The sequence below is a fragment of the Pinus tabuliformis genome, chromosome 3_2 (genome assembly GCF_031772625.1).
Source record: "Pinus tabuliformis cultivar Carrire ecotype Pingquan chromosome 3_2, CPIR1, whole genome shotgun sequence".
Taxonomy (NCBI): Eukaryota; Viridiplantae; Streptophyta; class Pinopsida; order Pinales; family Pinaceae; genus Pinus; species Pinus tabuliformis.
The window spans coordinates 290,059,824-290,076,279 of NC_142302.1; the positions used below are offsets into that span (position 1 = coordinate 290,059,824).

The 16,456-nt window shown below is 36.8% G+C and overlaps 1 protein-coding gene across 10 annotated transcripts in view; it reads right to left on the bottom strand.

Annotated features, from left to right (window-relative positions):
* Positions 1 to 274: 274 nt before the first annotated feature.
* The window catches only part of LOC149180745 (uncharacterized), a 45,116-nt gene continuing 28,934 nt past the window's right edge, over positions 275 to 16,456 (bottom strand). For 5 of the 10 annotated variants that reach the window (XM_089416271.1, XM_089416272.1, XM_089416263.1 and 2 more), the window contains one exon: positions 3,303 to 3,796. The gene's annotated coding sequence lies outside the window, so the exon portion shown is untranslated. Of the gene's footprint in view, positions 1,984 to 2,685; positions 3,108 to 3,302; positions 3,797 to 16,456 lie in introns of those variants that run through there. The other 5 variants (XM_089416274.1, XM_089416270.1, XM_089416267.1 and 2 more) reach the window with 4 other exon arrangements.

Sequence of the window (16,456 nt, forward strand, 5' to 3'; positions counted from 1 at the left end):
ATTATAAATATATAATAATGATCTATTGTTCGTAGACTTGAAGCTTGGAAAATAAACTTGGAAGTACAAACAATAGATATATTATAAGGGGAATTACATGGAACATATCCCAATCAGGTTGCATAAACTCTCCCAAGAAAATGTTGTTGTAGGCTACAAAAGCAATATGAATGGCATGTGATGCAGGATCACTTGGCCATAAATCATCAGCGGCTCTTATAACAACAATATATTTGGAATTGTATAAACTATTCAATACAAATTTGTTACTGTTACATTCAAGGGAGAGAAAAGATTGGTCAGATTGTTTGTTTACTACAAGAAAACATACACAATTTTATGGCACTGACCTATAAAGACTCCAATATGGACATATATGCTGATCCAAAATTATATGTTTCATTTACAAAACCACTTTCATTTACTCATATCGCTATAAATTCATTGTGTCAAGGATAGAAAGTGCTAAAATCTATAATGGATCACTTTTGGAACTCCAATGTTTAGCTCAGAAATATCAACATATTATGATAGAAACATGTTAGTTTAAAGAAAACATCACGCTAGCCTTTAATTTAATACTGAAAATATCTTATGCAATTGACTATAGCGAGGTATTCACTAAGATATCACACTATCCAAATAGGAGATCCAATATACTGGGTAAAATTTATCAATAAAATGGAATAGGGTAATAAACACCTTGCAACAAATGTTCTACAGTCCTGCGGCTGCAAAGCAGAGGACTTACATTCTACTAGAACATGTTTCAAAATCGTGAAATGTATGTTGTCAAGTTGCATAGATATAGAGATGCACTCCATGTGAATAGATATTCCTAATTTCTGAGTTTTCCTGAGCATGCCTCAGATGTAACTACTGTACTCACCAGTGGAAAAAGGTAATTCAGAAGAGTAGAAAAAAAGGGAATATAATCTCACTTAAACATAGTGCACAAAAGGGAATAGAATCCTGATTGGTTTGTGTGCATTATGTTTAAGTGAGATTCTATTCCCTTTTTTTCTACTCTTCTGAATTGTCTTTTTCCACTGGTGAGTACAATAGTTACATCTAAGGCATGCTCCGAAAAACTCAGAAATCAGGAATATCTATTCCCATGGAGTGCATCTCTATAGCTATGCAACTTTATAACATACATTTCAAGCTTTTGAAACGTATTACAGCAGAATGCAAGTCCTCTTCTTGGCAACTACAGGACTGAAGAACCTTTGTTGCAAGGTGTTTGTTACCCTATTCTAGTTGATTGATAAATTTTACCCAGTATATTGTATCTCCTGTTTGGATAGCGTATTATCTTAGTGAATGCCTCGCTACAGAAAATTGTAGAACATATTTTAGTATTAAATTAAAGGCTAGCGTGATGTTTTCTTTAAATTAACATGTTGCTATCAAAAGACGTTGATATTTCTAAGCTAAACATTGGAGTTCCAAAAGTGATCCATTATAGATTTTATCACTTTCTATTATTGACACAATGAATTTATAGTGAGATGAGTAAATGAAGGCGATTTTGTAAATGCAACATATAATTGCGGATCAGCATATACATCCATAATTTTGGATCAACATGTACATACATAATTGTGGATCAACATATACATAGGGAAATTTCGAGCAATAAAAGCCTCCATTTCTTGATGATACTGGCTGACCAATTTAACACAATCACCATGTCCTACACCTAATGTCTCGATAATATTCTAGACGTCCTCTTTGACACCATCAATGCCAACACTTGCTAGATACAAGCGGAGATTGTCATAAAATTGAAACAAATTTTTGGGATGGACTAAGCCCAATCCATTTAATTTTATGCATTCTAATGCCTCATCTGGTTGGTGATGAAGAATCCCATGAGGCTCAATAGGGAATGACAATTTTGAATTATAATGCTCCATTCCAGAAACATCAAGCTTCACTCCTCCCTAGTAACCAGTGATAGCGTGCCAAACATAAATGTACCTGGAATAATACAAATTTAATATAAATTCAGAACAAAGTAGCATGCCAAATCAACTATGGCAGTAAGTAGTCTGCATATACAAATGATAGTTTAAATATATTGACTAGTCACTAAACAAAGAATGTAGCTTATGAATTCATGAGGCAAGTGCTAGAATGCAGGGTTTGGAGCATATAGATAAATAAGGAGTACAAATGAGTAATTCCTAATGGACAACTAAGGCAAATTAGTTTAAATTGCGGGTCTTCTTTGCTTATGTACCAATGTGTTTGAGGCCCAAAGCAGGATCCTCTTGTCTGTGACTAGTCTTTCCATCTTTTTGAAACTTATAATTCTCTTTTATATGTGTTAGCCAATTTGCAAAATTGAATTATGAGCCCATAGAACGTTTAGAGTTCCACTAGAAAATTGAGAATCAAAATGAAATTATCTTTAGATTATAAGAACTATGAGAATAAAAGGGAAATTATCTTCATATTGCAAGAATATTGAGAATCAAAAGGAAATTATCCTCAGATTTCATAGAGAGACGAATTATTGTCTTCATATGTCATATTTGAAGAAAAATGGTGGTCAAACCTACTTTTCCGTTAGGGTCCATTTCAACATATCTCCAACCATCATCAAGAAGCAAAAACTTTGGAGGGGTGCCCCCTTTCTCTAGATTGCTAAAGAAATACAAAAAATCACAAACATTTGGATTTGAACCCTTAGGATAAGGTCACCATGTAACTACATCTCGAAAAGAGTTGATGTATGATTACAAAACATAAAAGTGGGGCAGGCAAAATAATATAGCTTTCTAAACCTTGTTTTACACCCTCAGCTGTGACATATGTGTAAAATTCTTCCCATGTATACCACCCAAACAAATTGAGTATATTAGGTAATTGCAAGAGAAATATTCAAATCATAAGGCTACATAGAACCAACAAGAACTTATAATGACTTAGTAAAACAATACATGGATGTGTCATTCTCAATTAAAAGTTAAGGCGAGCTAAACGTTTTAGCACATAGAACAAATTCAGACACCATTGGAAAGAACCAAGATTCCATTCTATGAGAAATTACCGTCTTTCTTTCAAGATGGGAAAAGGTTTTATAATGCCTCTCAACAACCCTGCACTATCAATAATTGATGTTAATCATATAACATTGATTCTGAAATCTGAGAAGTTCCAAAAGAGAGTAAATTAAATAAGAAAGGTTTTAGAATGCCTCTCAACACCCTGCACTATCAATAATTGATGTTAATCATATAACATTGATACTGAAATCTAAAATGTTCCAAAAGAGATGAAATTAAATAAGAAAGTTGAAACATGGAAAGGTTCTCACTTTACTGCACTAAAAATAACTTCATATGGATCGGTTCCAACACACAAAAAAAAAACCTGAATAAACTCCTTGAGTTGTCTCAACAACAAGATCTCCTGCCAAATACGAAGTAAATTCAAGAGAAAATCAAAATGCCTATTTTACTCCAAGGAATTGAAAATTTGAGTCACATTAAGAATTTTGTACCATTCATAATCCCTACAATTCTTATTGCTTTCCAAACAAATTTCAAACTCATTGTTTTCATTTCCTTGCAAAACTGCTCTGAAAGATCCTTCCAACAGTGGTAAGAAAACAATATAGATTGTTGGCTCTCCAATGCCATCGCCAACACCAGTTCTCAGAGGTGAACCTTCAATACCCTCAACTAGCAAAAATTTAGTCTCAAATGGGACATATCTACCATAGGAGCCCATCCTCTGTGTCATCCACCAAAGCTTGAAGCGAAACAAAGACATAAAACGAAGGCCTCTGTAAAAATACATTTTTAATCATCCATCATAACCCATAGAAAATAATTGTGATCAGAATAACCAAAAAAGTCCCCCAAAATGCACTTCTTGCAGCTATCATAATGCATTTTATTCCTATACATTCAAGTTGACATTTTGTGAATACAAGACGTTGGTAATAAGGATTTCATACACTTAATCATGCACTTTCAATAAATTAATGAAACCAAGTCTTGACAATAAATAAAACATCCAAATTGAAGACAAACAATATCCTAATATAGTAGTCTCCTTGCATTATAAAGCATGTAAGCTTTAGTATGTCCTTCAAAATTCTCATAAATTATTAAAACTGAGTCCTCATCAAAAGTTCAAAACAAAAAAAAGAGATCCAAATATCATTTTGGTGTTTATTATCATACATCAACATGTAGTTTCCAGGACCAGCACACACTCCAGCACTATGGAGTTGTTAAAGATTCAACCATCATCCTCAATCTGAGACTGTGAGACGGGTGCAAAGGAACCAGTTCAAAAACTACAAGTTCCTTCCGAGATGCAGTCAAAGGAAAGGAACCATTACAACACAATTCAACACCCACATCAGAGCTTCCAGGCCCCTACATAGTGGAACAGAAGCCAGAATCACCCATGCTTATTGTATCGCTGCCGGAGGTAACAAATCTATACACAGATTTAATCCACAATGCTATTATATGCAGATTTAATGGTTATTGGCCCAAAGCGGATGCTCTGCATCAATGGGTTTTTACATCTTGGTCACCTAAATGTGAAATATATCTATGCCCTAAAGGTTTTTTCATAGTCAGATTTAGCACAGAACTGGAATGAGACAATATCATTAATGAGGGACCTTGGTTTTGGGCAGTGCTGGCCTCTTTATCACCCCCTGGTTCCCGGATTTTGATGCCAACACCATGGTAGTTTCAAAGATGCCAGTTTGGGTAAAGCTGCATAACCTCCCACTGCATTTTTGGCACCGAAAAGCTTTAACAGCCATTGGGAACTCCCTAGGAAAACATCTTAAAACATATGAAGACAGAGCTATCCGAGGAATCTTCACATATGCCAGAATATGTGTTGAAGTGGATCTAAGTCAAGGACTCCCAGATCACATCACATTGAATTTTAATAATTCACTGTGGACGCAACAACTTGACTACGAGAACACAGCATTCAGATGCCGTGGCTGCTTGCAGACAGGGCACCTTCAATATGCATGTCCACTGGCTAGTAAGGAGCCAAAAGGGAACAAGAAACAACAGAAAAAACCCAAAGGTTGGCAGCATACCGAACCACTGGAGGAAGAGGCACTGAACACAGAACCCACAAACGCACGTAGGAGACAAGAAAAAACACAGGAAGAGAGCACCGAGGGGCCCAATTTGGAGCCAAATCACTGGGTATGGCAGCAAGAATTACAGCTGGAAATAAGCGGCGCCAAACGAGCACATAGCTCCGAAGGATCGGAATCTGATAAAGAACAACCAATGTACACAGAGGAAAACCAACTTGCTATAATTGTTCCCACTCCCAACACTGGAGTCTGGCGCAAAGTAGAGAAGAAAAAAGGTAGGAAAACATAGGCCTGCTGGCACAACACTACTTTTTTGTTATTTCTGTTGCCTTCCTGTCATTATAGGAACAGCTAATTTTGTGTTGATTTTACTGTATGCTGCCTGTCATTACACAGGAACAGCCATCTGCATATGCTTCAAGCATCTACAAAATGTAATTTTATCAATATGAATAAAATTACGATTTTTTTCTACGGGAAAAAAAAATCAACATGTAGTTTCTTCAGAAATTAATGAAACTCATTCTTGACCAAATCATGTTGCAACTAAAAAAACATAAAACGATAGATTCCAATACCCAACATTCTACTACTTCGGTTTTTACATAAGTAGGTCATGTAAACTATCATACTACTGAAAAAAAATAATAGTCAAAATGACCTTCAAATTAGGCTTCTGAATATAAGACCAAGTTTCCCCCAAAAAAAGTGTAAAACACAAAAGCAAATGCAGCTAGGCTTCTGAATACAAGATCAAATTCTCCCAAAGCAAATGTGTAGAACATAAAAGCAAATGCAACTATGCTTATGAATACAAGATCATGTTCCCCCAAAAAGGTGTAAAGCATAAAAGAAAATGCAGCATTTTGTTGCTTAAGATTGTATAGAACCTAAATACATTTAGTTGTCACAAAAACAACTAGTAAAATGAATCAGATCGTTACCGTAGAGAAAGCCACATAAAAAAAGTTAATAGCACAAAGAACCTTCAAATTAAGCTTGATTTCGAACCCCTAATCTTCAGAAACAACAATTTTCCATGAACAATTTAGTTGCAGGGAAAAACTGTTCTACGAATTGGAGAATCTTGAATTTTCTAGTCCCAATAAAACACCAAACATAGCCTACAAAACTACAAATTACACTACTGAAAAGAAGATAAAACTCCCACCCCCCAAAAAACCATAAAAACTGCAAAACCATATATTTTAGTAGCCTCAATGGGAAAAAGGCATCAAAAACATCTTGCAAAATAGGCTACTCAAAAGAATATCAAGCTTCCTTGAAAAGCAAATGAAAAGTGGTATGCATCACTAAGACATTTATGGGCAAAAACAACCAATCAAAAACTTGCAATAACAATTATAATAAAAAAATTCAAGGAGCAAATCAAAATTAGTACCCCTGATAAAATCAATAAACCTCAAACCAAAAAGTAAAACAACTTGATGACTATATCACTCAAAAGATAATCAAACCTTCAACATTTATGCACACAAACAACCAATCAAAAACTTGTAATAACAATTATAAAAAGATTGCAAGGAGAAGCTCCATAAAAATCAATAACCCTGATAAAATCAATAAACAGAAAAACTCAAACTAAAAAGTAAAACAACTTGATGACTATCACATTCAACAGATAATCAAACCTTCACCCACCTCCCACAAGAAAAACAAAAAAAAAATAAAATGGAACCATGAAAAGCATTAGAATTTAGAATGGACATCAGATAGACAATATATGTTTTATTGCTGAGGATTTCCCATTCTCATTAGTCGCAACAAAAAAATTGTTGCATGCAGAGGAAAACATTACCAGCGATGTTGGATCATTGTAGATTCCTTATGAGGAGGTCAGAGAAAACCAACCAACACAGAGTGAAAATATGAGTGCTCAATTCACATATACCTGTTAGAATTTCAATTTTCACCTACCCAATTCTCACAACTGCCAGGAATTACCAATACTCAACTTTCTGAAAGTTATAAAGAATAATAAACCACAAGAATGACAATAAAAACAAGCACAAATTATATTGAAACCCTTGTGAATAAGGTTGTATCAAAATGAAAACTCAAAAACTAAAATGAACCAGATAAAAGACACAAAAGCTAATCTGCACTCTCTTCACGGTAGGCAAAGGCAGCACCAGACCTGCCTGAACAACTTCCAAAATCCTTTTGATCAAGAAGATTCAAAGAGTGCCTCACCTCCATCATTCAGGCTATAATCATCGAAAATTCATAAGTGATCAATATGAACTGTTTTCCAGGGTGATAATGTGGATCCTAATAAACATTGGATAGGATTTGAACCATGATCTGTCTGCCTACTCGAAATAAAAAACCAATCCACAAACCCTCCCCCAATATTACCTCCCAAATCACAAAAAACAAAGAAAGAAAGAATTATTCTCATTGGCATTGAAAACAAACCCAACTTCAAAAGGTTGACCACCCCACAAGCTGATCAGAAACACAAACAAAACATACAGTATCAAATTCACAAAAATAGAGGGAATCCCAACCCAAAATAAAATAAAAATATCATACCATTGCTAAGAAATGTATATAAACCCCAAAAAATAAATACACATTCATATTAAAATAAAAAATGCCAAATCTTGAAGGAAAGATTTGCAAAACTCACTCGAGCTGCCCAATAGGAAAAATATGATGACTCTTACTCTAATCTGACGTGGCTCCCAAAAACGCACCGTTAACCATTCCCACCCCTGATGCAGGGGTCAAGGTGATATTCCCATGAACGTTGGACAAAACACATTTCCCCAACACCATCAACTTCCCGTCCATGATAGAAATACTAGGAGTCACAATCATTTTCACCGCTCTTAGAGTTCTCTCTACGTGTAAATTTATATGTTTCTGTGAGATATAACAATGAAATTCTCATGAAATTACAGACACCCCTTCAATGAAGTATTGGGTGCGAATTGCAAAGAAAATACACCCCCTTCCTACTGAAGGAATTTTATCACTAAGAGGACCTGCAGAGCATAACACAACAATGCAGATGAATTTGATTGAATATAGGGGTGAGGTTTATATGGATTTCTTGTATGGTCTCCTTGGTGCTGCTCTACTCTAATATATTGTATATAAAACAAAGTCTCTTGCTTGAAAACGAGTCATGACCTGTGTAAAACTCACGAATGCGTTTCTATTCTCTAATATATTTTCTATAAACCAAAGTCTCTTGCTCGAAAACAAGCCATGACCTGCACGAATGGACACTGAGTCTCTTGCTCGAAAATTAGTTCCGAACTGAATGAATGGGGATTGAGTCTCTTTCTCGAAAACGAGTCACAACCTGCATGAATGGAGACTGTGTAATTTATTCAGGTGACTCTTCTTAATTTAACCTTGCCCTAGATTTGTAAACCAAGAAATCAGGGCGATTGTAACCAAATCCAACCTCCAACCCAAGAAATCAGGGGATAGCAAGCAAATCCAACCTCCCAAACCAAGCGAATCAAGCTTTGCATTGTTTATCCGCCTTGTTTTTTTTCGGCTAAAATGTAATAAATATTTTTTTTGACTAAATTTTTGGCTAACTATAGAAAATGGGCGTAATATAAAAAATTCTTCCTCCAAAATATAAAACCCCTTAAATTTTTCCATTGGGCTAAGATTCACCCCTAAAATTTTCTATGCATATCGTACAACGTATAAGCAATCGACGACATCAACTCCATTTAAACTTGTTTATGAACAAGAAGCGGGTTTTTTTTCTATTATTCAGTGAACTCACAAACTATGTTGAATGTATTACAATAAAATACAAAGTTACAAGCGCAATGATTCAGAAAACTACATCAATTAGAGGAAGATCGACTTCATGCCCTGTATCATCAAAAAATCAACAAACAACAAGAAAAAACATGGCACGACATGAACTTGCAAGCTAAACATTTCCAAGTCAGTATTTTAGTCTTATTATATGACAATAAAGTAAAATGAAAGTAGAAGAAACTCAAAATTGCATGTCTAGGACCATTCATTATTGAAGACATCCGACCTTATGGAGCTATACAACTGAAGACTTTATAGGGACACCTTTTCAAATCAATTGTTAATGGTGTCCGACTTAAAAGATACATTTCTTAGTAATATTTAGCAATGGGTTAGCCATAGGATTGGTCGTAAACAGGCTAACTCACTAGATGTAAAAACATTAACTTTCTAAATTAAATTATTAAAATTATTAATTATTATATTTTCTTCTTATTCCCTATTTAGCAAGATATTTAAAAAAGTAGTTATAAATTAAGTAACAAAATAATAATCGACATAACAGTTAGTTACCTAAATAAAGCTAGAAAAATAATGAATTAAGCAGGTAAAATGAAAAGGAAAGAGAACTTGACCTCCGTAATTTGTTTCGAGCAAAGAAAAGCATGGAACGACATCAGCGTACAAAAGAATGACAAAAAAGCACAGAGAAAAAAGTGGATCTGAAACGAAAAGGAAACACCTGATGGAACCAACCCATAAGGTGAGATCCAATAGAATAATGATCCAAGGCAGGTCCTCAGGTGAGATTCAATAGACCAATGATCCAAGAAAGGACCTCCAACCACCCATTGAAAGCAATTCTAGGAAGCCAACTAGCAATAAATGTCCGACATGCGACCTTGACATAATACCACATAAAAGAAAAAAAATAGAATTAAAAAACCAAAGCACTTGAGTACGATTGTCTTTTCTTGACAAGTCACAAGCTCCATACATCCCATCAACAACAATTATACAGAATAAATCATCTCAAAGTACTTTGCAATTATTGACCACCACATAAAGAAGGTGGCAATCAGAGGGCATGCATGTGCCAAGTGATGATCGAGGATCAAATCAAAATTTGACGAGACATTTCATTGATGTGCAACCGAGCGATAATTATGGTATAATTATTTCTCCCTCTATAAAAATCAATTAAGGATCTGAATGATCAAAATACTATAAAAAGTATCAACTAACATTCCCCATGACCATAAATACATCCCAGATATACCAAACCCAATAATTTCTAACTCTGAGCTCCTAGCCTGCTTGTGAATTGAAGAATTTCAGGATGACTTCGCTATGGATAAACTAAAAGCTCATTTGGAAGATGAAGAAATTATGGTAGAACCACGCACCAAGGTAAGATTCAATCTTTCTGGAAAAATAGAGTTAGAGAGGTGCATGAAAAACATTTAGCAATCGAAAATTGAGGAACCGGCCAAAGAAGGAGATGAATGGAACCTGCAGAATGAATTGCTATAGAAAGTAGGAATTCACGACATCCTTGGTGCATCGCTAGTTGCAGACCTGTAGGGGATGAAGGAGGAGGCCGTGAAGTATTTAATTAGTATATACCACACATGCAAGCTCTGGCTTGCACAACCATAATCTATTTTTTCAACTTCCATTCACTTAGTAATAGGCCTCCAATACAAAGGGGAAAAAGTACTAACCACAATAGATGGCACTACTTTGCTTACACAACTCACTAGTGAAGAGTCAGGAAAAAATTCCAGAGGATTGATTATCATCCAAGTCCAAGACCCATTTGTATAATGGGTTTGCACAATCATTTATTTGTGCCTAACAACCATTGGTCAAGATTTTGATGTTAAACTGACATTGCTTTAGGCTATTGATGAAATAGTCAAATTCATCCAGGTGGATATTGGTGGCCCCCTGCCTATTCCACTTGGACCCCCAACATTGTTTCTATCCAAGTGGATATTGGTGGCCACCTACCTATTCCACTTGAACCCCCACCATTGTTTCTATCCAAGTGGATATTGGTGGCCACCTACCTATTTCACTTGGACCCCCACCATTGTTTCTTTCATTTTTTTAGTTTCCTTATTTGTAACACAATTTACTATTTTTGGCAGTTTTTCGGGTCCTGAACTTTTGGAGCCGTTTTGAGGCCTTAAACACCATTTTTTGAGAAACATGGGACCAAAATGGGACGTTGACCTATGTTATTCATTATAGAGTTGTAGTCCTCAGATAGATCTTTCTAACGAGATATTGTGTGCATCAAACAAAGATCATATGCCAAAGTTACGGCCCTGAGAATTTGATGTACCAATTTACCTAAACGGTGCCCATAGTTTGGTGCTTCATCTCCTAGGGTTAGGTTTTTGGATGTTAACGATTTTCCATTGTTTCTCAATAATAAGTAGGCCTTTCAACCTCATTTTAACACAGTTCAAAGGCATCTATCCGCCACATCTCTTCTCAGAGATAAGCTACTATCGCCCGAGCTATTCTTATTTCCATTATGTTTATAAGCATATTTTAGTGTTTGATATTAATAAAGTGTTATTTCTACTTCATCTTTGTATTGATGGTTATATTTTTAATTTGTTTCGTTGCTGTTTAAATCCGGATTAGTGGTCTCAAAGCAGTCTGCTCTTTCTCTATTTTCCTTTGCATGTCCCCAACGAGTTCTAGATATAAGGAGTTAGGGCTCGATCTGGCTGAACCTTTGCAAGATCAGGCTCGCAAACCCCGACGACCACCCATGGGGGAAGAAAATAAAGATGAGGTGGCAGGAGATCCTATCAAAATATTACTCGAGGCGGCCCTCGAGAAACAAAGGAACACGATCATGGATAACTTTTCCCAGATCCTTCAACAGTTGCCCACCAGCAACGCATCCACATCCAACAACTACTATGGAGGCTCCACTCCTTTTAAGGTACAAGTAAACTTTGACATTCCCATATTTTAGGGCCAAATAAATGCAGACGCCGTAGATAAATGGTTAAATCAGCTACAAGGATATTTTTTTGTTCAAGATTTTTTCAGCTGAGAAAATATTACTTTTTCTCTTCTGAAAGCCGCCCACCACGTCAAGGATTGGTGGGAAACCTACTGTGAGTAGAAGGATGAAAGTACGACCTCACTTTTTTTAGCCACACCCATTTGGAATTTGTTCCAGGATGTCATCAAGGAGCAGTACTACCCTGTCGAGAGCTATGAGAATAAATTCATAAAGTGGACAACACTGCGGCAGGGAAGGGACCAAGATGTGCCTGAGTTTACCAATGTTTTTCATACCCTTCGCACGAAGTTGGGTATCAAGGATTCTGAGAAACATTTAGTACTCAAGTACAACAGCTGCCTACACAGGTACATCTAGGACGAGATGGAGTTCCTAGACATCTCCTCGCTTAGCACGACGTATCAATACGCCATCAAGATCGAGTAGAAGTTTAAACAGAAGAAGTGAGACTTTGGATCTGTGAATCCAAAGCAAGGGAAAGTGCCCCCAAACTGCAGAACAAAGGACAAAGCCAAGGTGGGGCGGCCCAAGTGTTGACATGGCAAAATTTTGCTATACCAACAAAGGGAACTAACCCGATCACAAGCCCCAATTAGACCTGCTTTCGTTTGGAATGGCTAGTTCCAACGTGTTTTAAGGGACCCCGTAAACTGTTAAATGAATTGAAAGATTGTTTCTGGGAAAAACGCTTCAATTACATCAACAAAATAAAATAGCTAACCACTATGTATTGAATCCTATTTACACTTCTTCTAACTACTCTAGCCTATGTACAAAAGCGAGGTTAAACATCATATCTGAATTCCAAGTCTAAATGAATCAATTACTGGTTCACATAAGAACAAGGCTGCATCAATTCTTAATTGCAATCCAATCATTCATACAGGGATACACATTCCCTTTATAGAAGTAAAGCTTGCAACTGACGTCTAACATAGTTTCAAATCATGGACTACTTATGAATTAACTATGATGAAGAATTACATTCAAACAACCAATGTTAATTATAAGTTGTATCGTTATCAATATGCACAAAAACAAAACACATTTGTACTTATGCCAGCAACAACACCCTGTCTCAAAACACATAAAAGCAAAGGATCTTAAAATTGAACCAAAAGGCTCCTCATTGAACCAAATAGTCTCCTTTATTCATAATAAATCAAAGTTGTTTCCTGCCAAACAAAAAGCCCTCCTCTCCTATCTGGAAGTAATATTTATGCCTCAGGCCATGACCCTTCGTCTTCCCCTGTTCTTTTCAATATATCGATCCGAATACACAGATGTAGAGCCATCGTTGTTACTGCTAACACGTAGAAGGCGTTTCCTGTCACTGGAGCGCTTCATTTCCTGGGGAAATGAATAGATGTTGATCAGAAGAGGATGACTGTGTATCATCTCTTCATGATGAAACCTAAGACAACCTCTCTTTCGGAATATACAGGAAACGCGCATAAACCGACTGAGAATGCCAAAGGCTGCCTCTTTAAATGGAACGCATCCGCTCATGCATCTTTCATCTGGAGCCAAACTTGATGCCTAAGCACCTGTCCTTCGACCTCGCTTGCCTTCTCTCGGTATTCGCCTGTAGAGATAAACGACATCAGTCATGTTCATACAAATATGATAAAAATGCTTAAAAACACCAATCTTGCCTTCATGAAGCGTTTATAACATCAAAAGGGATAAGCGTGAAAGAATCGCCCCCTGGTTTTTAACCCATGCATTGATCAAGTCCCGCAGGCGAAAATCCGACTTACACTGAAAATCATTGCATAACACGACGAACTGGATCCGAAATTCGAACTTGAAAAATTATAGATGGGAACCTATGCCTTATCGGGTCCGTCGATTGGGATTTTCCACTAAAAATCACGACCACAGCGTTTTATCGAATACACAGGATTATACGTGAAAACCCACAGTCGGGCCGTACAGTCGGACGTAAAAAATTATATACCAGAGCCCATAATTATCGGCGGGTCCGCCGTATCGCTAATCGCTATATGTGTAAACAACAAACTTTGCCAATTGCGATAAGCGATCGGGGAGGCGGACCCGATATGTATATGAGCTATGGTTAATAATCCTTTCGGATCTGCAACATAAGCCTTCTATTTGAAAAACCCTGACTTCGATGTTTTTCGAAAAACACAAGGATATACAAGAAAACCCGCGTTCGGCCATACATCCGGACTTGAAATATTATATACCCGGGCCCATAATTATCGGCGGGTCCGCCGTATCGCAAATCGCTATATACATAGCTCTTGGGTTCCATCGATTGCGATATGCAATTGGGTTCCAAACCCGATAATATATATATTGCAGTTGATAAAGTTTCGGGTCCAGAAGACAGGTGCGCTTTTATATATATAGCCCCGGACCCCGCCGATCGCACTTCATGGAGAGACCTTTGCGAGCTCGTCCTCGTCCCCTCGCGGAGGTAAAATCAAAGGGTTATTCTCTGGTCCCTTACTTCCTTTGTTTCTGTAGGTTTTTTCACTTCACGTAGCTCCGAACATAAAGGTAATTGCATAACCCTCTTTTCACACAATAGCATTTTAATCCAAGTATTCAGAGACTTTACGTACTTACCTCGCGGTCTTTTGAGAAAGCATCGCTCTGCCTCGCTATAGATGAATGAAGTATCTACCGCGAACTCAATAATGAATCCTCCTATAATCTGATCGAACCAGTGATCAACAGCGCGCGCAATCTTATCCTCCAATGCTTCCAATCTACGCACCAACTCTGAGGTCCACACAATAAAATCGTTGAGCTTCCACCTTCCTTGGTTATTTGCTAGCTTCGCGATCCACTCGTACAACTCAGTAGGGAAATATGCAAAAAAGATCTCGTGGATTTCTGTGTACAGGTAGCAATCTAACCACTCTTCTTTTGTCAATGGCGGATCTATGTTCTCTTGCGCCGAGAACTCGTGAATCCTCTTGTCCAACCAACCTTCAATTTCCTTCTTAGTTGGATTCCAATGATACGACATCAGACATCTCTATGCAGATTCTGGTCTCGGCAACAGAACCATTTGTTGGCTTGAGGGGACCTGACCCAAGTTCGGAGTTAATTAGATAAACAAATCCCTACACTACTGGCACTTTTGGAAACAGCCTGCAGAGCGCGGATTGAAGTCTCACCCGGAGCAATATGGGGGGATGTTGGAACCAGGTTTCCGCACTCTTGAGATCTCTGACGGGTCGATTTAGTCCAAATGTGAATGGCTTTGCACAGGTCACTTCGCGCATTACCCTGACCTCCGAGGCCTTCGCGATCTGTTATAATCACCTTCGCGCAACCCTAACCAGGGGCTAAGAAGCTTTCGCATTGCTAAGGCAGCGATCTGCGCTATTTCCCTAAGTTATACCACGGATCTTACTTATCTTCTTATAACTGTTAGTTAATTTCGCATAAACAGATACTTTATCTTATATTCACTTAATCAACACAATCATATATGTTCGCGCATCATATAAACAGTAGGAATGAAATTTATACCCAATATACACAATGCAAAAAACAGCAAATAAATACACAGGGATGGTATAAAACTTCTCTTTATTAATACTTCAATCGGTTACAGACTCATCATGCCCTGTGCACCCAGTTGCAGGGTTCTGCGCACTCAACTGCGGACTACTAGACCTCTGCGCACTCAGCTACAGAGCCTTCCCCTACTCTACGACCCAAAAACTCGACTCTACACTTCAGCCAAGACTCAGTTCTTCATCATTTTTTTTTCTATTTCTATTGCTCACTTACAACTTAGAGCCTCGCTCTAATTATACAATCCCATGGTCCGCGAACCATGGGTAGATCTCTAAAGCCGACATTATATTGCAAGAATGAGGGCGGACAACCCTATAACTCATTTACAAGTTCGCGCTCCGCGCCCACAAAATGTGGAGTCTTTACATCGGATTTAGTCAAAATCTGAGCTTTAAGCCCCAAAACATTCATTGGGGGATCCCATGCCCAACGTATTCTATGATATAGGAGATCGATTTAAGTGATGTTTTGGGTTGGGAGAGGTTAGCTTTAAAAAAAAATCTTAACAATTTTAAAGTCTAATTTTGACAATTCAACATAATTTGGCTTTGCATAATAAAAAAAAAAAAAAATTTAAGAAATTTTATTTCATATATAATCTTATTCATAACATGTTAATGGTTTATTCATATAGTTAAAAAAGGTTCATATTTATAGGAAATTTCAAAATGATAATTTTAAGAGTGTTTAAATCTAAAAGGCAAGGGAATAGTTTGAGATATGGTAGCACACGCTATCCCATCATTGTGAGTTTTTAATACCATGTTTGTTAACTAGTGAGAAAAAATCACATGGAGAGAACATAAATTAGAGTATTGAAAAAATTGTTAGAAAAAAAACTAAATGTAGAGAATATAAATGAAAATATTAACAAAATTTGTGAGAAAAAAACATAAAACAAATGTTATATGATTGACAAAATTTGTGGGAAAAATTCATAATGCAAATGTTATATACTTTTAGATTTTGTATTCGTAATTTAACTAGAA